The 25,725-nt window shown below is 38.6% G+C and overlaps 1 protein-coding gene across 1 annotated transcript in view; it reads right to left on the bottom strand.

The window, feature by feature from the left end:
* The window catches only part of GABRB1 (gamma-aminobutyric acid type A receptor subunit beta1), a 2,653,090-nt gene that overhangs the window by 1,643,110 nt on the left and 984,255 nt on the right, over positions 1-25,725 (bottom strand). The gene's annotated exons all lie outside the window — the stretch shown is intronic.

Raw genomic sequence — 25,725 nt, 5'->3', positions numbered from 1 at the left:
ACACACACACACACACACACACACACACACACACACACACACACACACACACATCATGAAATGGTAGCTTGCTAAGCCACTTAGGCAAAAGATTGCATTTTGTGGAGAACACAAAAAAAATACTTCATTCCTGGCTAAAATTATTTTAATACAGGTAATTTTATTGTAAACATTTTGCTGCATTTAATTTACTCTTTCAAGCACCACCCTGTCCTCTCCCAGTCCTGTCACTTCTTCTCCAGACTCTAGCTGCTTTAGGTCTTGGGGCATCAATACCTTTTTCCCATTATCTCACTTTCTCTTTCATTGTGTACATGCCAAATTCTGAAAATCTTTCCTTGTAGTGCAGCTTCTTAAGCCCTTCCCCCCCTTTGCCACCTCTGCTCAATGCTCTGTAGCAGTCTTAATCTATTTCCTTTATGTGACCACCAGAACTTAATATAATACTCCTGGTATGATTTATTTTATTTTACACATCTATACAATCAGGTGAACTCAGTTGTCAAAAGTGTCCCATTTCAGGGGCTTAGGTTCATTGGTGTGTACTAGGCTAATGGCCCTGGAGTCTTTACAAGCCTAGCCCACAGAAGTGTCCTGGCATCATGCCACCCAATGTTAGTTCCCAGTGCCTCTATCAAGTACAGCCACTGGAGTGATCCTTAGGGTGAACTTTCTATTTCCCATCCACTCATCAAGATTTCTCTTGAAGAGGGACAGCGAGGTGCTCTGCTTTACATGTATGGGAAGTCTATTCCAGAGCATGGGCAGTCTCTGGGTTAGGAACCTGTCCCTCCAGCATGTTCTGTTGATTGTGGTAATGAGGTTGAGGTCTCTGGAGTGTGTGGTGCAGAGGTATTGGGATTCCTTTAGATGTAGCATTTCTAACAGAGCTGGGTCAGACATGGCTTTGGAAGTCAAGCAGAGATTGCATCTAAGTAGGTGATATGAGACAGAGAAGAGCTGGAGTCTTTTGAGTTTGTCTATGTAGGACCTCTGTTTAATGCCTAGGATCCTCTTTGTGAGGTACTTTTGTGGCCTTTCCAGCTGCTGCATGTGTCTAGTGAGGTACATGCCAAATGGGGCATTATACTCAATGACTGGTCTAATTAGGGAAGAGTAGAGAGAGATGATGACCTCTTTCTTCCTGGATGCAGAACTCTTAATAATGAGATCTGCCACACAAAAGGACTTTCTGACCACAGTGGTAATCTGGTGGTCGAAGGAGAGGTGGCTGTCAACCTGCATCCCCAGATCTCTTATAACGCCTTCAGTGTTCAGTGGGCTCCCATCGATGTATTAATTAGTGGGAACTGAGTTTTTACCAAAGAGGAGGACGATGCATTTTTTGGCATTAAGCTTAAGGCCATGGTTTTGACACCAGTCATTGGTCTCAGTGAGGCCTTTCTGTAGGATATCTGCATCACTTGGGTAGTTAATAATGGCTCCCAGCTTGCAGTCGTCTGTGAACTTAGTCAGCCAGAGTCCCTTTGTGTTGGCCTGGACTTCTGAGAAGTAGATGCTGAACAGGAGAGGACCCAGGACTGCTCCCTGTGGGACTCCACTCGTGACTGGTCGGCAGTCTGACTTGGAGTCCACTACTTTCACACTGTGTGTTTTATCTATGAACCAGTTTGCAACCTACCAAGTGATATAGGGGTTGATGCCTAGTTTGGTGAGTTTATCAATAATTTCCAAGTGAGGAATGGTATCAAAGGCCTTGGCCAGAATGAGGTAGGCTGTATGCACTACCTTATCTTCATCTACAGCCCTGGTAACTGACTCAAAGAATTCAACCAGGTTGTGCAGGCATGATCTCTCTTTCACAAAGCCAAATTGGGGTCTAGAGTTTGGAGATTTCCTATATCTTTGTTAATCAGGCCCATGATGATGCGCCCCATAGCTTTACATATCAGACTTGTCACGCTAATGGGGGTGATAATTCCCAGGGTCTGTAGTCACTCTCCTTTATGGACGGGGATGACTGCAGCAGTGCACCATTTGGTAGGGACAAAGACTGAGGGGAGACTGTGACTAAACAGGGCACACAGATGTGGTGCCAGTTCACTTTGTCGTTCATGTAGAACACAGCCAGGGATATTATAGGGTCCCATGGAAGCTGTATTCCTGTACTTGGACAATGCAGCTTTAACCTGTGCTGCAGTAATGCTGGGTGCCTGGCATTTTTCCGGTATTGTGATTGGTCCTTTAGTGGCAAGACAGGGATAAAGTTAGCACTGAATCTGTTAGCCAGTATGTTGGCAAAATCTGTTGCCTCAGTATAAGAGGTACCATTTTGCAGTAACTCAGAGCAAATCTGGGTATTGCCGTGGAGGTTCTTGATATAACTATAGAAGGCTTTGTGATTGTTTTAGTGTCTGCCCCAATTCTGCCTTCATAGCTGGTTTTGGAGGATTTGATGAGGGATCGCAACTTTTTGTTGAGGCTAATAAGAGAATTTTTCCAGTCCTGGGACTTTGCCTTTTCCTGCAACAGTTTCTTCCTTCTGTTGTAGAGTTTATTAATGGAAAGGGACCACCAGATTGGCTTCCTTTTTTTGGAGGAGAGTATCTTGGTTCTGTTGGGTATGACTAGTTCCATGCATTTATGTGCATGTTCATTCAGTGCACTGGCATATGATTCGGCAGCCATGCAGCTATTTTCCATTGGCATGGATGCCGTGAAGTTAGCCACCTCTGTTTTTAGGAGCCCAAAGTCAGCTTTGGAGAAGTTTTTCAAGGTGGTTACCTTTGCGGAGAGTGTGGGTGAGATGTGGATTTCCATGGTGATTAGTCTATGGTCAGATCTGACCAGGGAGGGACTGGGTACTGGTGTAGAGCAACAGTTGCCCATGTTAGTAATAACCAGGAAGAGGATGTTGCTTACTGTAGTAGTGGTCAAAATGAGCTGGTCCAGAGCATTGGAACTGATGGATTCCAGGAAGCGTTGGGCCAGTGTATTGGTGCTTGAGTAGTTTTCCCAATTGATGGAGGGGTAGTTGAAGTCTCCTAGTATGAGAGTGTTGGGTTGGAACTTTATAGATTCCAGCCTGCTTAGCAATGCGGATAAGAGTCTAGGGACAGGGTTGGGGACCTGTAGCAGATTATGATCTGGATCGCTGTCTTACCCAATGTTAATTGTACCTGAAGTATCTCAGATGCATTATGCTGGGCTACTAGCCTGGAGGTGTGCATAACCTTTATGAATATGGAGACAACACTGCCTTTGGATCTTTGGTTCATGTTTTGGGGCCAAAAGTTGTGGAACGAGTTATAGCCTGGTAGCACACGGGTGCTTTTTGCCACTTTAAACCAGTATTTAAGCATAAGAAACATTACTTAAATTATAGATAATAAGCCCATGATCTCTGGTCTTAATCTTACAGATTTCATCACTAGTCTCTATTCATTAAAGGCATCTGTATCTGGCTAAATACAAGGAAAACAGGCAGCACAATAATGTTAATGGACTGTCCTGCCCTCAACATGCAAAAAATTAGGAACTGATTATGGATCATCTTGATATTAATTATGTATTGTTTATGACAAATACAGTATGCACCGAGAAAGCTGGAATTACCCAAATGTGTCGCTATTGTACATGTCAATCATAAATAAATGTGCTGAGACAGCAATCTATTGTACCCTGATTTTTTCTGCTAGTGGAGATAGCAAGCTGCATGCCAAATAATTTTTCTATATGCATCCAGAGTAGTAATGCTGCCCACAAAACATTCCAGAATGCTGTCTGTAAAAGACACGAGAGTCACCCGAGAATAGCAGAAATGACATTTCTTGTCCAAACTTTTGTGTGGTGGCCTGTGACAAAACCGAAGACCCGAAAGCTGAAGAAGATGTCAGCTAGTTAAAAATTCATCACTAGGTACCACAGCATAGCACACTTAACAACTGCCAGCTATATGTTAATGCAATTGTAATGGCGCTGCAAACTCTTTTACAGACTCAGGGTTCCTCATTACAGTGGACATTCAGGGAAGTGTCTGGTGACCATTAAAGAGTCAATAACAATATAAATATTGGTACCTCCACTGAGAATGATGTTAGCAAGAAATACTTTGTCTTATAATGTACCAGTGTTAAGTGACTACAGTGGCACATACACATATTAACTGTATATCCTATCTAAGGCTGTGAAGTCCATGAATATTTAGTAAAGTTTTACCAGAAATGTATGCTTCTGCAAATAAGCAGAAGAAAATGTCAAAAAAAGGACTGATAAGTAGGATGACCTTTTCTTTTCTCTCAGATAGTGATATGTGTGGGGGCTGGGTGGTATCAGAGATCCTGATTACATTTCATACACATGTTTTTGATCACTTTCATAAGGACAATGATGTATGAAGCATTAGAAAATGTTATAAACATACTTGGAAAATGATTAGTCTGTTGTGTCAGGACTGCTGCAAGGCAGGGACTTATGAAGAACAACAGCTAGGGTGTGGAGGCCTGGATCTAACGAATTAATTGCAGTAAAGGGAGGTGCAAGTAAATCATATGTATGATGCACTTTTGCTTGTAAAATCTTAGACAATGTGATTTAAAATAAGTTCTGAGATAAGGTCTGCCGAATAACACTTTTTATTTTTAATTACTTCATTACAATATTAATGGTGTAAACTATTGATAAAAAACTGAAAATCATCACAGATTAGTCATTTAGAGATTCATTGGACATGAAAACATTCTTTTGTAACCTCAAGAAATAAATGAAGCTTGTCAAGTTCTCCTCCTATATACTTTTTGCTGTCTTCGCCTTAGTTACCTAGAACAGCATTTTTCATAAAAAATATACTGCTACTGTGCATGAAAAAGCATGGTTCATTAGACATTTATTTGCTCTTTACAAGACAGATGTGTCTGTCTCCTGCTGAGGCTAACTTCTGTCAAATATCACCTGCCCTCACAAGAAATTGCAGTCCCTTGTCTGCTTTCTGGGAGTTTTCTTGTTGCGTGTCTAAAGTTCATGCATATTTATCTCCTTGCAGATTGCTGATGAACAAATGATGAATTTTATAGCAGCTATTTCAGAAAGGCCTTAACCCAATCCTTTGCAGTCATTCTCTGGAGGTAATACAAACATTCATCATTGTTAAAAATAGTGATGTCGACATAAGCCTAAAGTTCAGTATTTAGATCTGTAAATGTTATATAAGTATATCAGGATATAGTTATTATATCCCTTAAATAAATGATCAGTACGGCTTACCTAAAATATGAGCTTCTAAAACGTAATATCAAAGATTAAAGATTAGCCCTTGACTGTTATAGATACTCAACACTAATAGCTCTCGTTTATATACTAGTACATATAATACTGGTGTTTTTATAGACGTGATATAAATGAAATAAAGGCTACAGAATTGTGCAGTGGTTACTGCTGCTATGTCACATATCTTGGATTTCATTTCAATTCTCATCAGGGGCATCTTCTGTATACCATCTGAATGTCCCCCTATACCTGTGTACACTTTTACCAGGTAGTCCAGGTTCTTTCATATCTCAAAGGTTTGACATAGGTGAACTGGTGTTCCTCCATTGCCCCTGCAGGTATGTATGACATGTGACAGTGAGAGAGTGTGTGTCCATTCTGTGATGGGCTTATGGGGTTAGCTCTCTTCCTCATCCCCACAGAGTAGCTAGGTAGAGTCCAGCTCCCCCACAGCCATGAAATTGATTAAGCAGGCAACCAGAGACTGAATGAATGACTGAATAAAGCAGTAAGGAGATGGAGACATCAAATCTGCTGTTTGAATGTTGTGAGTAGGCCTGGGAGAGATTAAATATTTCTTTTAGGAAGTCATGGCAGAAAAGAATGTGATTGAAGTTGTTTGATTTGATGCATTGACCTACTACAAAATTAAATTGTTTTGGGAATTATTTGAGGTTGGCCACCAATAATATTTGATTGCCCCTGATGGCCGTGACTTTATGACATCTGACTGATTTCTTAGCTAAGCTTTGTGCAGTTATAAATCTTTCCTTGTTAGAGAGGAGGTTGATTAGTTTCCAGTGATAATTATATTTCATCCCTAGGTTTAAGGAGTGCTTAAAGTTGTGAAATGAACCATTTTTCAATATGACTACTGATCAGAAGCAAAAGTTATTTTTGAAAATCAGGCAGCATAGATGTTGAGATACTTGTGACTGTTAACAGTCAGAACATTGTAGAAGACGATCTCAGTTTAATAACTTTAGATGGCTTTTAAGGTGAGTGACGTTATTTTGTAACTACAAGTGATAGACAATCTTTATTGCTTTTTTTATTAGGGTATTATTGACAAGTGATAATGACATTGGCAATATCCATTGAGGTTTAGATACCAGCTGGCATAATGGTTAAGGTCTTCACCTCCTATGCCCATGTACAAGGTTGGATCCTGACCTCCAGCCAATGCCTGCATGGAGTTTGCATGTTCTCCCTGTGTCTCTGTGACATTCCTGATACCTCCCACAAACATGCTGAGTGTTTCCACCTCAAATTCACCCAAGAATGGAGTTGTAGGCAACATCACCAACTCTAAACGGTGCCTATAGGTGGGAAGAGGTGTATAGGCCAAATGCTTTGGACATCAGCTGTGGTACGCAGTATGCTCAAGACTGGACAACATGGATCATAGACTGAATACCATATCAGCGCTGGCCACTCAGTGGTGTAAAAATTAGGTCTAGGTGATTTGGTTGTGTTGACTTATGTCACCAAAAATGGGCAAGGCTATCTGCAGGTGATAAGTGGGTTGAGGACCTAGCCCACTCTGAACTGAGTCAGGCAGCCATGCTAATGGTGGTAAGAGGACATGTGCCCTTATTGGCCACTGTGTGCCCACCATAAAGCCCAGCAAAACTGGATCAATAAGCTACTGGCCAGGGATAGTTATGTTGAGTGAAAGCTAGATGTAAAACCAGTCAACCTGCCAAAACATGACCTAAGGCTTGCTATAGGTTCACTGTCAGGATGCAGTGTTGAGCTGGAGGACATGATGATAAGGAGGAGGCTAAGTATCTTTTCTATACAGGAGGCAAGGTGGAAGGGCAGTGCAGCAAAGGCACTTGGCTTGGATCCAGAGTCTACTAATCAAGAAGAGGACAAAATAGAAATGGTATAGGAATTATGGTGAGGGAGAGGCTTCAGAAGACAATGAGGGATGTTCTCAGAATTAGAAACAAGCTCATGGCAGTCAGACATCAATATAAGGATGGAGAATTATTCATAATCTCAGCCTATGCCCCACAGCAGGGTTGTGATAGTGAAGAAAAGAGTGCATTCAGACATCAGTTGCAAGACCTATCCAATACAGCAGAACAACAGGAATCACTGTTGATATTGGGTAACCTGAATTCACATATTGTGACAAACAGAACAGAATATGAGGACTGCCTGGTTTCACATATGTGGGACAATAAAAGTAACCAAGGAGAGGCCATTCTAGACATCTGTGTGTTAAATGGCTTGATAGTGGCCAGCACATGTTTCAGAAAGAGAGACAGTCACAAGATCACATACAAGAGTGGCCAATATGCAACTCAGGTAGACTTCCTCCTAGTAAGGATGGGGCACTGGGTTCATACCTCTCAACCTCTTGGAGCAAGAAATCTGGACAAAGCCATACATAAAAGTGGGACAAAGGCCCCAAAATAGGGACAATTTTAAATATTGCTCTTATACTTACAAACTTAGAAAGTTGATAAAATAACAAGTTTTGCATTCACATGTATTTTCTGAAGCAGATGAAGCCTTAAACTTAAATGTCTGTCATTATTTTTTAACTTCAATCTTTAATGAGTTGCCATTATTTTGCCAGAAAACCACAATTTTATGAAAAATGGACCAAAATATGAGGCAAAAATCTGGACATTCTGCAAAAATCTGTACAGTTGAGAGGTATGACTGGGTTAGAATCAGTGATTGTAAAATCAGCCCCAGTGAGACAGTCGGCCCACAGCATAAACCACTGGTTGCTGCAATCAGCTGCAAGTAGTGGTCATAAAAGGCTCTAATGTCAACAGAGACTAGGCTGAAGACCCAGAACTTGACTGGAGTAAAATCAAAGGAGTACCCCATGAAGATGGGAAAAAGATTTGGAGGTGAAGAGGAATGGCAGCACCTCAAAAACAGCGCATGTAAGGATTATAGAAAAGATATGCAGCTGAGACAGCTATGGAAATTAGGTACAAAAGGAAAGCTGGTGGTGAATGTGGAAATCCAGGAAATCCTCAAAAGAAAGGAATGCAGGAAAAAGGTGGGGGTTAGAAAGGACATGCCAGAATAAGAAAGAATCCTGCTTGGCTAAGAAAGACACTTACAGAAGTATTGCAATAATAAAGAATAAGGAATTAGAGAAAAGAACTCAGTAGATGGCACAAAGAAACAATTTTAAGTTGCAAGGCAAAGTCAGAAAGATAAAGAAGATAGCCAGTCACCCTTCATAAGGGATGCTATCAGCAACCTGCTCACCAGGCCACAGGATATCAAAGGCAGATAGAAGGATTACTTCCAGCAGCTTCTGAATGACAAAAATACCTCAGAAGCTGTACTGCCCCAGACACGGCTACAATGAAAGAAGAGGTACACACCGTAGAAGAGGTAAGAACAGCACTAAGGAAAATGAAGTCATGGAAAAACAGCAAACTCAGATGAAGTCACGGCATGATCAAAAGAATGGGGGAAGTAAGGGAAAAATGAAGGTACTCATAGCAATATGAAGAGGAAGCCAAATCTTAGATGTCCGAAGAATAAACATACTAGTGCCAGAGTACAATAGCAAAGAGGTCATTCACAACTGTGGGCAATATAAAGGTATCCGGCTCTTGTCACATTGACTGAAAGTTCTGGAGAGAAAGATTAATAAATGAATACTCAGAGTAATGGAAATCAAAATGGGTGCTAAGCATTTCAGATTTAAATCGGGATACAGCACAACTGTCCCATTGTTTGCAGGTAGAATGATAGTTCAGAAGATGCTAGGGATGAGGAAAGAGTTCAACTGGGCATTCACAGACTTGGAGAAAGCATATGACAAGGTCCCAAGCTGATTTAGGCAATCCTGCAGTGAGTTAAAGTCCCAGAAACTATGGTAAAATTACTGCAGGTTATGAAAAAAGACCCAATGACTTATAGTCATAAGAGTTATTGGCATGACTGTGGGGATTTATTTATTTAGCAGACATGCAGTACCAAGGATTCCCCACGTCATTATCCTAGGCAAAGAGTTGAGCATATGCAGGCATCCTGGGAAAAATTGTGTGAGTCTGAGATATAGTCTTTAAGCCAGGATTTGGTGAATACTAAAACATTAGAAGTGACTATTCTCAAAAAGGAATCACATTTTCTCATATGTTTTCAACATTATCAAACTTTAGTAAAAAATATTTGAAGGGAGAATGTTTGAGATAGTGGATAAATATTATTCACTAGGAATGGGCCAGTGTTTGGTTTAATATTGCTACCAAGTAGGAGTAATACTATTACTTGGTTTAGGAGGTATATGGATTTACATCCTTTTAGGTACAGGAACTGCTTCTTTTGAGTGACGGGGTGATTTGTTTGTTGATGATTAATACTATTAGATGATGACATGATGGCAGTGTTCTATGTTTTTATTAAAGGGATTTTAGAAGGTGTAAGGTTTTATGGAAGCATATTGTGGTTGGGAGTCCGTGTTTCATGAAATGAGAATGCCAAGATTGCAGAAGACATGGTTTGCTTTTAGGTTTAGATTTTATAAGTGGTATAATGAGAGGATTAAAATGGCAGTATTTTTTGGGGGGGTATTTCATTGGTTGTAATTAGAAGAAGTGAATCAGTAAGAGCTTGGAGTTCACTTAGGTATTAAAGAAATGATTTGGAGTGGGTAGAAGGGGAGTAGGGTAGAGCAGTAAAGCAAAGCTGAGTGCACTGAGGTGATGTGAAGCAGAGGTTATACAAAAGGTATTCTAACAAAAACAACAGAGCATAAGAAAGTAAGTAATTTAACATGGCAAATGCAAAAATGAATTAAATAAATAAGTAAATAAATAAATAAATAAGTATTGCATTGCATTGTAAGTGAGATTAAGCACCACAATGAGCTTTTATATTGCAATGTTCAATTTCACTGAGCTAAATAGTACATCTGATTGAACATATATGCTCTGAAGGACATCATCTTAAAGGAGAAAGAAAAATATATGATATATGTATATGAAAACATGCTTAAGTTAGAAATGGAATAAAATCAGTAAGGTGTAATTATTATTTGCATCTTTTATACTTCACTTAGTAAACTTTTCTTAACAGAAAGTCAATTAAATGACCATTGTTGTACAAAAGCCTCAAACAGCTATAATTCTAAGCTGTAAATAATGCATCTGAGCTTATTCCTTCAGAAATGTTCAACTGTTCATGATTAGGCTTCTGAAAGCAATGTTTTCAGTTACCATTGGTCTATTTTTGTTAAAAAGTAATGATACAAGATATATATGTATTAATTAAGGACTACAATCATTAAAAAAAAAAAACTTGGGTGATAAATACTATCATTTCTTATATTAGTTCCAAAGACGTGCAACTTACACTAAGACATATTTATTATCTCAAAAATTATTCAAGTTGTTCAGGATTACACATACACTTGTAATATTGTCAGTATAAGCAAATTCATAGTGAAGACACCATGTACAGCAAAAGACACATATGGACAAGTAACAATTCCTTTGTGCAAAAACCTTTTCAATATATTCATAACTGAACCATAACACCTCTTAAAGAACCATTATTCCAGTTTACTGCTTATGTGGATATTTTATGTAAATTATACATGCTTGCACAACTCTTATGATGGTCTATATTGTATTATCGAAAAGACAGGTCAGCAAATGGCACTTACATTGAAAATGCCATTCAGCAAATTTGCTCTTGTGGGGGGGGGCTGTGCCCCCCCCCACTAATTATATATATCAACTCCGTGATCACACTACAGTGAGGAAAGGCAAAATTTCCGATCTTCACTGTACTGCGATCTCACTATGAATAGTTCTCTGAATGGCATTTTCTATGTAAGTGCCATTCGCTGACCTGTCTTTTCCATAATATAATATAGACCCTTCCTATCAAGATTATTATTCACTGACATATCAACTACTCACTATTTTTCATGGAAAGAGAGCACTAGTTATCAGCGTCTTTTTTGTCTAATTTTCTTCTTTGTTTTCATTTTAGTTTTTAGGAAATTTTTCTGATGGATACTTATTTTTATGATTTTTTGCTTACATGCCTCATGACCTTATATATATATATGTAGGACTGCATGCTTTATTGTCTCTATTCCTATGCTGAAATCCATGTCTTTGTCTATATTCATGTATTGTGAAATTTGTGAATTTTCTTTTTGTATTGTTTTACATTTTTCGCTAATTCTTTAATCAAAATCAAGCAAGTTTAGCAGATCATTACCCAAGTTAACAAATGTTAATTAAATAAATGAAAAATACATGAACTTGATCACAGAAGCATAAAAAGCATGCTTCCTAGTGCTTTCCAGACACTTTATACTAATCTGTACAGTTAGTATTCAGATAAAACATACCTTTACACATTCATAGTAGACCTAGCAAATAAGATTTATTTATTTACAAATTTCTTTGTTTTTTTTCCCTTCTATCTTTCATTCCTATCTTCTAATCCTATGCAGAAGCCTGTTTAGAAGATATTGCCACACAGTTGATTATAGGTTTTAAAGCATGTGTTGTGAAGGTAAGTTGATCTTTAACATGACATTTCATAGAAGGACAGCCTAAAAGGTATCTTTGTGATTTCTATGATCACATTTCTGGATACTGCAAAGATAGTTTATGGTATTCCTGGCAGGTCTATATCACACAATCAAAGTTTTATAACTTCAAACAGGGACTGTTCGAACCATTCCGTTCAAAGTTACAAAACTTCGACTAGTGATAAAAAAAAAAAAAAGAACTAAAAACAAAATAAACTGTTGTAAGCCCCCATAAGGGGGCTATGTCCCCCCCCACCTCCCGCTACTTAAATATACCAACTATGAGATCACACCACGTTGAAATGAGTGGAAACATCCCCTTACAGAGATTTCCGTTTAAACGCTCGAACATGTACAAGTTCGAATTTATGGTCTCGACCATATGGGGTTCAAACTTGTACAGGTTCGACTATGTGATAGGAACCCATTCCTGGCTATCCCTGGTAGAACACTTTTACCAATTATGTTAGCAATCTACAAAGCGGGTGTATATTATCTCGCTGAAATGGCAATACAGCGAATGCCGTTTCAGCGACACGTAAACAACCACTTCCGCGAACAGCAAGAACATCGATTTTTTTTCCAAGGGAAAAAATCATTCAAACACAGATCCCTTGAATCTGGATAAAGTAACCAACGATAAAAGTATAATATTCCAAAAAAGCCAACAACTCCTTGGAATACACATCGCAAAATAACACTTTAATACAAAATAGTAAAAATATATAAAAAAATAAAACATGAGAGTGTTGTTTTGCCATGTGTATTCCAACGAGTTGTTGGCTTTTTTGGAAAAAATCATTAGTCCAACCACACACAAAACACCATACCTAACATTACAAAGTGGGTTGCTTTGCCCACCACACCCCCTAATGTGGGGGCTGTGCCCCCCACACCCCCCAACTAAATATGCCAACTCTGATCGCACTACAGTGGGGAAAAGGACAATCACACAGCACTGGCCAAGTGACTTTTTTCCCTTGGGAAAAAAAATCGATGTTCTGGCCATTCATGGAAGTGGTAGATCAGTGTTTATGTGTCACTGAAACAGCATTCGCTGGGTTGCCATTTCGGCAGCATAAAGTAGACCCCTAGAAATCTGCTAACAAGCAGAAGTCTCATATACAGACTCACCAAGAGAATAGACTTCATAATAAACTACTTCACTTTGCTGCAAGCAAACATGGTTTTCATGCAGCAGACAGTCTGAAAGATTAACTAATGGATCTCAAGTGGAACAGAACAGGATTGACTTGGTAGCATCAGATATTGTATTTTACCATAATCCTATCTGTATTTAACCTCATTTATTACAGTGAAGTCATAAGGATTTCTTATGTTTGTATTTGGCCTCATCTATTACACTGAAGTAATAAGGTCTTCTTACATCCATATTTATCCTCAGGTATTACACTGAAGTAATACGGATTTCAATTTGTAAATCAAATTGTTAATTTCATGTACCATGGAGCTTTTCTCCCCGGGTCTCCACTGAAAATGGGTTTTGTAGGCCAAGTGGATTTCACCGGTAAACAAACATGCAAATAAATACATAAATAAATAAATAAATAGCCTCTTTCATTTCTTACATCTGGATTTATCCTCATCCATTACACTGAAGTAATAAGGATTTCATGTGTCTGTTGTTTATCCTCATCTTTTATATTGAAGTAATAAAATAAAGAGATCAAGACATAATATAAACAAACACATGTAAAAATCCTTACCATTGGGTAAAAAGTAACATAGGCAAACCACATGTACACACAGAAACACACACACACACACACACACACACACACACACACACACACATGTTTGTGAGCTGTCATTCCTTGACTTTGTGAATTCACATGCCATGCCCTGGGCCAAATTGTCCATACCTTGACAAGAGGAATGAGCATTCTAGGTCTTGTCCTCACCAACATGTCAAACAGGTGCACTGCTGCAACTATCAGACCTTCATTAGTTAAAACAGACCACAAATCAGTCACCTTCAAACTGACACTAACACCAAAACTCAAAAAAGGGTGAAATCAGACTAAAACAATTTCACCAAGGCAAAGTATATCCTCCTATGTGAAGGTATAAATACATTCCAAGCCCCATCCCAAGCTGAAAGTGGTAAGTATGCTGAAGTTTAGACTAAAGCCCTGTACAAGTGTACAAACTTGACTATACCAGATAGTATCAAAGCCAAACCCCCAAGTAAAATGAAGCTGCCATGATTAGGGTTGCCAGATTTCCAACTGGCCAGGTAGGGACAAAAAAAAAAAAGTCTTTCACAGTAAGTGAAGACTAAAAAAAAAGGACTTCCACGCTAGGCCTGGGCCAATCAAAAATAAATAAACACGGAGCTACTTCTGTTTAATGCGAAACATCGCAGTTCCGCATTAAACAGAAGTAGCTCTGTTTTGCGATTTTTTGATTGGCCCGTATACCGGTATACAGGCCAATCAAAATTCGCTAAACACGGAGCTACTTCTGTTTAATGCGGAACTGCGATGTTCCGCATTAAACACAAGACGCTCAGTGTTTAGCGATTTTTTATTGGCCCGGTATATGGGCCAATCGAAAAAAAAAAAAAACAAAGTGGAGGCTGCCCGGGATTTAAACCGGCAGTGCGGGACTCTGGATCAGGCTGCTGATCTCGGGACAGTCCCGCCCAAATAGGGACGTCTGGCAACCCTGGCCATGATGGACTTCCAGCATCAGCAAACTCTACAATAAATGCAAATTGTTGCTGTCAAAGAAAAAAAAACACAAAGACCAAACAATGGGAAAGTACCCTTCTCAGCCTTAACAGACAAATAAGGCAACTACTTTGAAAGAAACCTAGCAAGTACTGCCAAGGATAACCATAAGACCTTTTAGAGGTACGTACATAACCTAAAGGGTGGGACTCAAGCATGTGCAGAACTGGTGGCCAATGGTGTCACACATCCTGACCCTACAAAGATAGCAAACCTGCTGTCAGATAGGTTTGGTGAAAATCTCACACCCTTATCCCCTCCTAACTTACAACAAATCCTCCCCCAAACTTACCCCAACTTTACATATCTGAAGAGCAGGTCTTCAAAGGCCTGTCCAAGGCAAAGTTGTCTAGCAATAGACCCAGGGAACTAGAGACCCATAAGCCTGACCAGCCTCAACTGTAAGGCCAAGGAATGTATCATTATGGACCTCATAAACAGGTGACCTCCAAACTCTGTATCCTACCCAATTCAGCTTCATGAAAGGCAGATCCTGCCTTCTAAATCTAACAGATTTCTTTGAAAGTGTGACCAGGCCCACTGATGATGGTAAACCTGTGCACACAGCATACTTCAACTTAGCAAAGGCTTTTGACACAATCTCACATTCAGGCATTAACGATAAACTTAGCAAACTGACTGTAAACCCCTTCATTGTAAAATGGGTGGCCAACTGGCTCACAAACCGAATACACACTATCAAACTGGGTAACTCCACATCAGCCAGCAGACCTGTTTCCAGCAGGTTGCCACAGGGGTCAGTGCTGGGCCTCCTACTGCTTGGTACATACTTCTCAGAAATTCAAGTCAAAACTAAAGGGGTTGTGGCTGACCAAGTTTGCAGATGATTGCAAACCAGGAGCAATCATCAAATGCCCAAAAGATGTCAGTATACTCCAGGAAGGTCTCACACAGACCAATGTCTGGTGTTTTAGTCACGGTCTCAAACTGAATGCAAAGAAATGCATCATCATTCCCTTTAGCACAATGTCCCTTCACACTATTAAATCAAGAACAATGTCATAAGTACCCATGAAGTGGTAAGGGACCTGGGATCACAAGATGACTGCGCTTTAACTTCAACCACCACATATGTATCATTATAAGAAAAGCTTTCCACATAGCTCACTTGATTAGTAAAGGTATCACCTCAAGAGCAAAAGAGGTTATAACCTTCCTTGGCACTTAGCCATTCCATAATTGACTATAACGCCCCGTTCCAGATCTACCATACTAGGTACCTGCAGAAATTAGAGAGACCTCAGAGGTTTCTAACCAAGAAGATCAAGGGCCTCCAGCACATGCCTCAAATGGAGCTAGGGCTACCCATTCCAAGGATTTAAATATAGCCTGTGACTTAAATAGGACTTGCTAGAGGGACAAATTTATCTCCCAGCAACTGCCATGTCTTTAAAACAGGCTACCAATTCTTGTGAAACAAGCACCTCTATGACACTGTTCAAGAGGAACCTGGACAAGTAGATGAGGGACCATAAATTCTTACCAGGGATAGCACCCACAACCCTTCTGGACATGGGGACATGGGCAGTCATCATTAAATGCAATCTTGGCTACTGACTAGTACTTCTATGGTATTACGGGTTGAAATGGCTCCGGTTTGATAGACTAGTAATCTCTTATGATCCTATGATACAGGGTTGTATTCCCTCAGCCATCATTTGCCTCCTGTGTGACCTTGAGCAAATCACTTAACCACATACTACTCCCAGGTTGCCCATGAAAAGGTGTTGTGTGTCCACTGGGCCTACTTGGTTCACAGATATTATTTATAATCATAATAATAATAATAATAATAATAATAATAATAATAATAATAATAATGATTAGTAGTAGTATCACTGTGTGTGTGTGTGTGTGTGTGTGTGTGTGTGTGTGTGTGTGTGTGTGTGTGTGTGTGTGTGTGTGTGTGTGTGTGTATGTGATTGTGCGTGTGTGCATTTATGTGGCATACAAGTGAAAATTTCAGAGGCACCTAACATCAGTTTGCTAAACATAATTTAATCAAAGATAAAATTATGTAGTTTTCAAGGGTACTTAAAGACTCAACATTGTGCAAAGAAACAGAAAAAATGAATGTCATCTGCAGAAGACAGAGGAGTAACCTATTCATCACTTTTGTAAAATTGTATCCCAGTGGTAACATACGAACATTTGCATACATACACGTATAAGGACCACACAATGCAACACACAAGGGATTGAGTGGAAATGCTCATCCCAGTGGCAGACCTCTGCAGTTATCCAGACATCTACAATGCAAACCAGCAATGAACTGTGGCAGTATTGTCACATGAGGTATAGTCTGTAGTATCACACACTGCCAAGAGATAGAGGAGGATATTATAGTGTAACTACACTGGTCTTTTGTCACTAGGAGTTACTCTTTGTGGCAATAACTGCAGTCTCAGTATTGTGACAGCTTCTGATGCCAGGCTAAGAAGGAATCATCAAGGTGATAGATTTCTAAAAATGGATTAAAGCTTCATATATGTCACTTTCTCAATATCTTTCACACAAAGGGAATTCAGGGAAGGCCATAATTTGCCATATAAAATGGAGTGAAAGATGCTGTCAGATTTTTTTTAAAACCAGATGGAGTGACTCCACTCGTAGTGAAATTTGAATGTTAAGAAAATTCAGCAGAAAAGGGGCACTTATTCTGCTTAGCTGGAAGAACTCAAGACATATGATTCCTTATTTAGGGTATTTAGCTGTATTGTATTCTTATTTAGCTGTCAGTGCTATCAGACTACTGCAGGTGTGACTGCATTGGATTTTTCCAGTCTACCCATCCCTGTTGTGCTGTTAAACTTGGTAAAATTTGACTGTAAATTTGACTTGGCTCCTGCCAGTCTCATCTGCTCATTTTATGGGGCACTGAAAGATCAAACTGGGAAGGCCCTCCACTTCGACTCTTACAGCTTGAGTTATCCTTTGTTCCATATCATCCCAGTCACTTAGTGCACATTGCAATATTCAGATTGCTAATCCATTTTCTCCATCTGCTTTTAAAATCTGTAATACCAGGGCCTAAACTACCAATCACTGTAGAGCCTGGTAACTACTTCTCAATAACCAGCTTGACATTAGTACTTCTGTTGTGCTCCTGTTGACACACAGAGCACAAGGACCTTATTTGCTACTACTTTGCTCCTGGTGAGAGAAGGAGCAGACGGGCATTCATTACTGCTGGTCTGTAACTGCAATGTGTTATGGGACTTCACTGAGTTATCTAGTTGAAGTTTTTGTTAGAAACTCTTCAGGGTCTTTGTGCAGCATGACTTTCTGTCACAGCTAGCTGCAGTAAATTCTATCCAGGGTAACAACAAAGAAAATACTATAGCAAGTGTCCTGAAACCAGCAACATCTGGGTTAATGCTTCTTCTTCTTAGGAAGTAGCTTGGGATTAGTGCTACTCTCTTGCTTTTGATGAAAGAAGGAGCAATGAATCATTAATTACTTGCAGTGTTTAACTGTTTTGAGACCAACTCTTTCTCCACTACCAGACAGATAACACGTCCATTAATCAACTCCAAAGCTCATAAGTACTACCCTCATCCCTTTTAGCCCACATCAGTAAGCATGTAAAACAACATATCTGCACTTTCTAAATGTCTCTGCAGACAGCTTGGTTGAAACAGGCATCCTTTGACAATGTAGCAATTGTCTCATGTTTTCTGACAACTGGATAAAAACTAAAAGCACCAAAGGGTAACAATATAATGTCCGTGGTGTTTTCTGACAACTGCCTACTACTTAAACAGACTGACACAGTGTGTGAGAGATGTAGTTATAGAATGTTTTTGTAGGCAACACTCTCACTTGAAGCTACGGTGAATAACATGCAGGTTGTTCGTACCACACAACACCACATTAAAGCACAAAACACATAGCTCAGACCAAAGACATAGATCTACATATGCTCCAGCTCTTTAACCTAACCTACCTAAACCACAAAGGCCTCCAAAATGTAACTTTAGAATCAAGTACCCTCAACAACCTCACAAACACACAACACAGGCAGCACTCACCATGAAATGTACATCAAGCACTCACTTCAAAAGTCCATAAGACAAACTTTCATGCATTCCAAAAGTCTAGCCATAGGTGACTTAATAGTGAGACACACCAATGCAGCACTCACTAGACTGTGCAAGGAAAGGGTCATGGTCATTTGCCTATTGGGTGCCAGGATTTGCCACATCATGCAAGCAGCTCAGATCCTTGGACCACAAGTACACATATGACACTTATAACACATGTGGGTGTAACTGACTTTAGATTTACCTCTCTGGACTATATGAAGATAGAGAAATAACAGATTTCTTTGATTATGTGTCTGAGGCAAGTATGGGCCTATCCCAAAGCAGCATTCTACTGTCACCAAAATGATGCCTCAATACTAACAAAAGATTATTGACGTCAACAATTGGCTTAGTTCCTTGTGTCATTCTAAGGGGAAGCAAAATATATCAGCCTGGGTGGAGATGAAAGATAGTCCTAACTGCTTTGTCATGTATGGGCTGCACCTATCCCTTAAGACTTTTGTATACTGGCTAAACCTTGTCCATATCCAACTGAATATCAATACAATCCCTTATCATACATTGTTAATTGCAAGGCTCCCTCTATGTCCCACTGAGCTGCCAGTGTCAATGCTAAACTTAACAAGGAACTCTGGACCCTAATCTAATCAACCAAAGCCATATATAAGGTAAAGATAGCCACCTAGGTAAAAGACAACCACAGAGCCTTCTTTAACTGTGTTAGAAATCTTAGGAACAATGCCCAGGACTGCACATAGCTAAGAGTAAGGGATACAACATATTCATTCCCACATGCCTACATCTACACCCTGACCTCAATTCTCACAAGAAAAAGTTCTCAAGGCACTATCAAGGCCAAGAATGCTATTCTATGAGGCTTGATGAGATACCAGGCCAGGCTGCCTAATGGTCATTGAAACATGACATGCCAGTTATTCAATATCAGCTTCCTCACAGGCTTTGTGCCAGATGAATCGAAGACAACAACAGCTATCCCCTTGCTTAAAGGTAGGGCATCAATGAACTTGGGTAATTACTGCCCCATAAACTTGGCCAGCATCATCTGTAAGGCTATGAAAATATTTTTTTATGCAATGAATAAATTAGGACAAGGTAACCTACAAACTCTACCCAAGTCAGTTTTTAATTTATCAAGGTCAGATCCTGCCTAACTAATATGGGTGATGTCTTTGAGAAGGTTACTGAAGGAATGGATGAGGGAAATCAGTACACACTGCATATCTAGATCTGACAAAAGCATTCAACATCATACCTCATAAAGGTATCATTGAAAAACTCGCCTGGCTAAATGTAAATCTCTCTGCATCTCATTGGATAGCAAATAGGACTGGGAACAGAACACAGGAACTTTGTAGTACATGCAGCATGCAATATATGGATGGACAACTGATTGTTGAAGATGTTTCATTAGACCAGAATAGGTAGATGGATTAATGTTCATTGAATCAAAATCTCTCCTCCTGTTGGAGAGTAATATACTATCTACACCCCAGCCTCTTTCCCTGTCATGATATGTAAGTTATGGTCACATGATTTCCATTGTGACCCATTTGTCATATGGCTGACAGAAGGGGCAGCTATCTGATCCAGTACATTGGTGATAAGGGGATTATAGGAAGACATCAAGTCTTTAAGGACTTCAACAATGAAGCCAGAAGAAACTTGTCCAGCAAGTTAATTAGGTCACTATCTAATACATTCTTTATTTCACTAACGTGAATCAGAGAGGTGAGGGGAGACCAACAATAAACTCAATTAGGCAGTGACCATTAAAAGGACATTGGCTCCAATTTGTTATTAGTAGTGGTCAAATGCATCAGGGATATCAAATTCAATACATGGCATTTATAATAGGCTACAGTGGTAACAGTGGAAAAAGACCCACACTCCACTGTAATCTAGAGACATTCATGTACATAAACAAAACACAGATCATCTACTTAGATTCTAAAGTATTGTAATATGATGTGGTTGAGACAGTTCAAAACTATATCAGCTAGGACGTCTGAAAATAGACACTTAGTAAATAACAAGGTATCTACAGGCTGTTTCTGTATGAGCGAAATATGCAGAGGAGTTGCTCTGTCCATTAAAACTGTAAATGAAGTGAAAATAAATGAGTACATTCCCAATAACAAAGATCATCCTATGTTCAGGGTACAGCAGTACCTAAGTAAAGGTTAGAGCTTCAGTCTGGCCATGTCTCCATTATAAATGTGAGGTCATCATCACTGAGCATGTCAGGAAGATGATATCAGAATTACTATGGTAGCTGATGCATTCATCAGCAGTACTGTAGGATGATTCAGTGAACTACATATCATCTCAAGTGTTCAACATTTAAATAACAAAACCAGGCAAGTAACACTCTGAGCAGTGTCAAAACAATAAAAGAAATTCAAATTTTATTAGCGCTTTCGGTGGGGTCAGTGCCTCACCTTCACCAGACAACAACCAAATCAATTAAAACCATTTTATACTCAAATAAAAACAATTATTCAATTAACTTCAAAGAGTGTCTCATAAACTTATCGTTAAAGAGACATACGTAATAGACCAGTTTGTACCACATAAAGCAATATAAAAACAAAAAAGACTCTATGCATCAAAAAATGATAAGCATTATATTAAGTCCTATTAAATATAACACTCTAAACTTATTGATTGCATATTATACCACAATTAATATACCGCTAGTTTTATAAAAAATATATATATAAAAAATTACTATAATACTTTAAATTTTACAATCCATTAATAGAAAAATAAATAATAAACTCTCAAAACAACTATAAGTGAAATCTTACTAATATAAAATATATGTGTACATGACAACTTATCATATAATTAACCAACCATAATAAATTTTTAAATATTTACGAATCTAATAAAAACTTGTATTTATATTTATTGATATCATGAATGCACACGAGAACTGAAAGATATCCAAGAAAAGGTAAACAGCCCTAAAGGCACACTATGGTAAAATTATTGAAAACAATGTAGTAAATTGTAGTTGTCAGTTTACGATAGAAGGTGATTATTAGTAAGTATAGAATAATGACATCATAATATTCAGCCTCAGGAGGGAATGCGCATCAATATAAGTGTTACAAACAAATATGCTACTAAACAAAAATAAATATGCTCACTTATAAAATAATTTGGTTAAAGGTAAATTAAAATCCTTGAAGTACATGGAGTGTCACAATTACACACCAAAACCAAGAGAAGACAAAGCTTAACAAAGTTTAAATACCCCCCAAACATATTAGTATCTCTTTACCTTCCCATCAACTCCAATTACCATAAAATAATAATCAGATTTATTAATGTATATACATAAAGTAAATTAAACCAGAATCTCATCTCATTTACAAATCATATTCACAGATGCATAGTTATTTACTGTAATATCAGTGAGGTGAGTCCATTACAAGAACATGACTGGAGTTAACAGTAACCCAAATGAGACCGAAAAGCCTATAAGGGAGGAACCATGAAGTGCTACATGTAAAGAAATCTCAATCCCTCCACACCACATGCTCCAGAGAGCTCAACCTCATTGCCACATTTAACAGAACATGTTGGAGGGACAGGTTCATAACCCAGAGATTGCCTGTGCTATGGAACAGACTTCCCAGACATGTCAAGCAGAGCACCTCGCTGACCCTCTTCAAGAGAAATCTTGATGAGTGGATGGGAAACAGAAAATTCACCCCGGGGATAACTCCAGTGGCTCTGCTCGACAGAGGCACTGGGAACTAAGGTCAGGTGGCACTATGCCAGGGTAATCCTGTGAGCTAGGCTTATAAAGGCCCCAGGGCCATTAGCCTAGGACACACCTATGAACCTATGACTTGGCAAGCCCTTAAATATCTTTGCAATATACCCCAGTGGACATTTTAAGGAGTTTACGACATTGCCCTGTCTCCTGGGATCAACATTAAAGATAGCACAGATGTTATAAAGGAGTAAGGCTAAGTATGTCATGGTCACTGTGCACACTGGAGTGGACAGTCTAAGAAGGTCATCCCATTTTTATATAATACAGGGTATGGTAGAAGTAAGAACAAGCATGGGAAAATATATTCACTTAGCAAAACCTTTCCATCTGCTCTTAGGATACTTAACCATGCTGACAGCATTTTAGCCTTTAGTTAGTGATTAGGACATGCTGTTTTACACAAGGGATTCAATACCTCCCAATCTGAAATGAGAATTAGGCCAGTCAGAATGCTTCGCCCCTGAATATCTTTACCTTTGTCTTCCAGGAATACAAGTTTTGAACAGGATGTTTTTCTGTTACTATAGTGCTTGTTTAGACTTTTTTTGATTCTAAGACATAAATAAATGAAAAATAATGAGATTAACTCATTACAGCCTAGTGCCTCCTCTAGGCGTTTCTGCAGTTAAATCCTACTGATGCCTCTAGGCATCAGATATTATTTGTTCATATTTATATTACCAATTCCAAAACCATGTTATACTCAAGGTATTAGAAGAGCTAATTTAAAGCTTATATGATGGCAAACACAAGTACACTGATATATGAACGTGTCTAGTGTAGCTAACAGGTTTTGATTATAATTTGTACACTATTTATTTAGATTGGAATAATTTTCATATTTCTCTAAATATCTCAACATTAAAGTGACACTGGCACAACTGCATAGCTTCATATGAAAATTTACAGCTGTATGAAATAAAAGCTGTTTATTCAACATTATAAATGTGATATTTACTGTGTTTAGTGCAGCTTATAAAATTCATATTAAATCCTAGAACTGAATTAATGAAGTTACGTTAAAGATTATTTTGTGCTGAACAGTTTGCTGTTTACAGTCTTCCAATAATACTTAAGGTTCTAGAGATTTGAACATTTGTTTAAACTGTGAAGTGCTAACTTTGTTTACACCCATTGGGAGAGTAAAAACTGAAAAGATCTCCATTGGCGGGAATAATTTAAAACAAAAAGAAGTGAAAGCTGCTTCAACAAATGTCTGAAATCTCAAGAATAAAATGTGTGACACAGAATCTTTTCTTTGCTTGTTTATGTTGATATCTGCACCATTACTAAAAACATGGGTTAAAGATACAAAATGCTTATCATGCATTATAGGGCACACCTTCTTTCATTTCAGATATGACAGAACGGGTGGTGGTATCACAATCTTTGTAAAACAACACTTAAAAGCAAGACTTTGGGAAATTAACTCAGAAAAAGAAATTGCTTAAACTATAATACATATTGGTGTATTGCATACAATACTACATGCACTGCCTGTCACCCATTCCCACCCCTTTTAATGCACGATAACCATAACCCTACCACTTATCTTAGAAAAATATTTTCAGTAACACTACATTACAAATATTTGGTTAACATACCCCAAAAGGAAACATTTTTTTCTTGCTATCTTTTTTTTTTTTTTTGATTGTGTGAATTTTTTGTTATGCTGATTTTTGAAATGTTGACATTGGTCATCTGTGTTTTGATGCTTGTGTGTTTCAAAACATCAATATGCACTTCTTTGCATATAGCTCTCAAACATCTTTTTCCAAAATGTGGAACAAACTGGCAAAATGTAGAACATTTGCTAAGAGTATGAAACAGGTCACTCACAACATGCTTACACAAAATTGTGTTGATAAATTAATATGATTCAGTATTATTTAGCATGGATACATTAAAAAAATAAACCTATAAAAATGAATGAGTGAGAGACCCTTGCAATGTGGATTTGCATGGAACATGGGAATTTTGAAACTGAAAATGAGGGATGTTTGTCATAGTGAGGTACAGTTAAGAAATATGTATTGCAGCCAAAAGTGGCTACACAACTCTCCATATCCACTCTCATTTCTAACAAATAGCAGTCATGCCTCTCAAATGTTTTGTTCAAGAATTCTGGACAAAACCAAACATAATAGTTGGTGGGGGATAAAAACCCAAAATAAGGGACAATTTTTAAATATTATTTTAATTGACTTAAAAAGTTAAAACCACAACTGGTTTTGCAGCTACATGCATGTCCTGAGCAATAAGAAGTACTAAACGTTAATGTCTGGTATTACTGACCAAGTGTAATCCTCACTGATTTACAAATCAGCATTTTATGAAAGACCAGGCAAAAATATGACACATAATCAGGACCTTCTGTGGAATTAAGGACAGATGAGAGTTTCATAGCAGGACAAGTTTTAGGGGAAACAATGACCACAATATGGTTTTAGTTTGGCTTGCAGATTTCAACATATTCATGCACTCACATTGCTTGGCCCACCTATGACACAGAACCTCCTCCGATTCCACCAATCCTTTCAATTTTCAGTCAGGATGTCTCAGGCTACTCCAGGCACCAGCCATCTGATGCAGCCTCAGCAGATGGTAAAATGTCTGCTTGCTGCTTCTTCTAGCTTCCAAGGAAGCAGGACTGTTTAAAAAATCAGAGCTGCTGACAATTTTTCCTTTAGTTGAGAAGGTCAACATTTGATCTGCCTTAGCACACCAGCAGAACGTATGTTCGCTCATATGCACTAAGTTTCAATGACCACAAGTATATCAGAGTGAATTCATTTTTTACCTTATATAGAAAAAAATAATAAGGCAACTAAAATATTCAAAAGCTAATAATAAAAAACTGGAGGGCTGCAGCCCAGCATGCAAGTACTTTGAGCAACTGCTGCATTTCAGTAAAGGAATGTGGGGCCAGCAAAGTAGGTCAGGGCCTTAGGCAGGCGCTTAGGGAGTCTTGTTCTAGATCTTTCTCTGTGCCACAGGAAGAAGACTTGAAGTTGAAACAGCTTAAAAATTATAAAATACATCGCTATCACGCTTCTTTTTTGTATAGCAAACTGAGTACATCATATTTTTTAAACCTATTGCATGATCAGAGATGCACTTTGTTTCTGGCAGCTGTCTATGAGGTAGCACTAGGTGCATTGCAGCTTTTAAAACTGCTTCAAAGATATACATCACATCCATCTTTCTGTGAGGCAAAGATAAGTTGCAAACCACTTAATGCTCCTTTTGCTCCCTTTATTTTCTGTATCTCGTGGTACACTGATACAGCTAAAGCTCAATGTACCACAAAGAATTCTGTCACTGACCACACTT

The sequence above is a fragment of the Protopterus annectens genome, chromosome 2.part0, assembly GCF_019279795.1.
Source record: "Protopterus annectens isolate FY-2018-M chromosome 2.part0, PAN1.0, whole genome shotgun sequence".
In the NCBI taxonomy this organism is placed as follows: Eukaryota; Metazoa; Chordata; order Ceratodontiformes; family Protopteridae; genus Protopterus; species Protopterus annectens.
The sequence above is the reverse complement of the archived record's forward strand: the minus strand, read 5'-3'. Positions and strand labels throughout refer to the sequence as shown.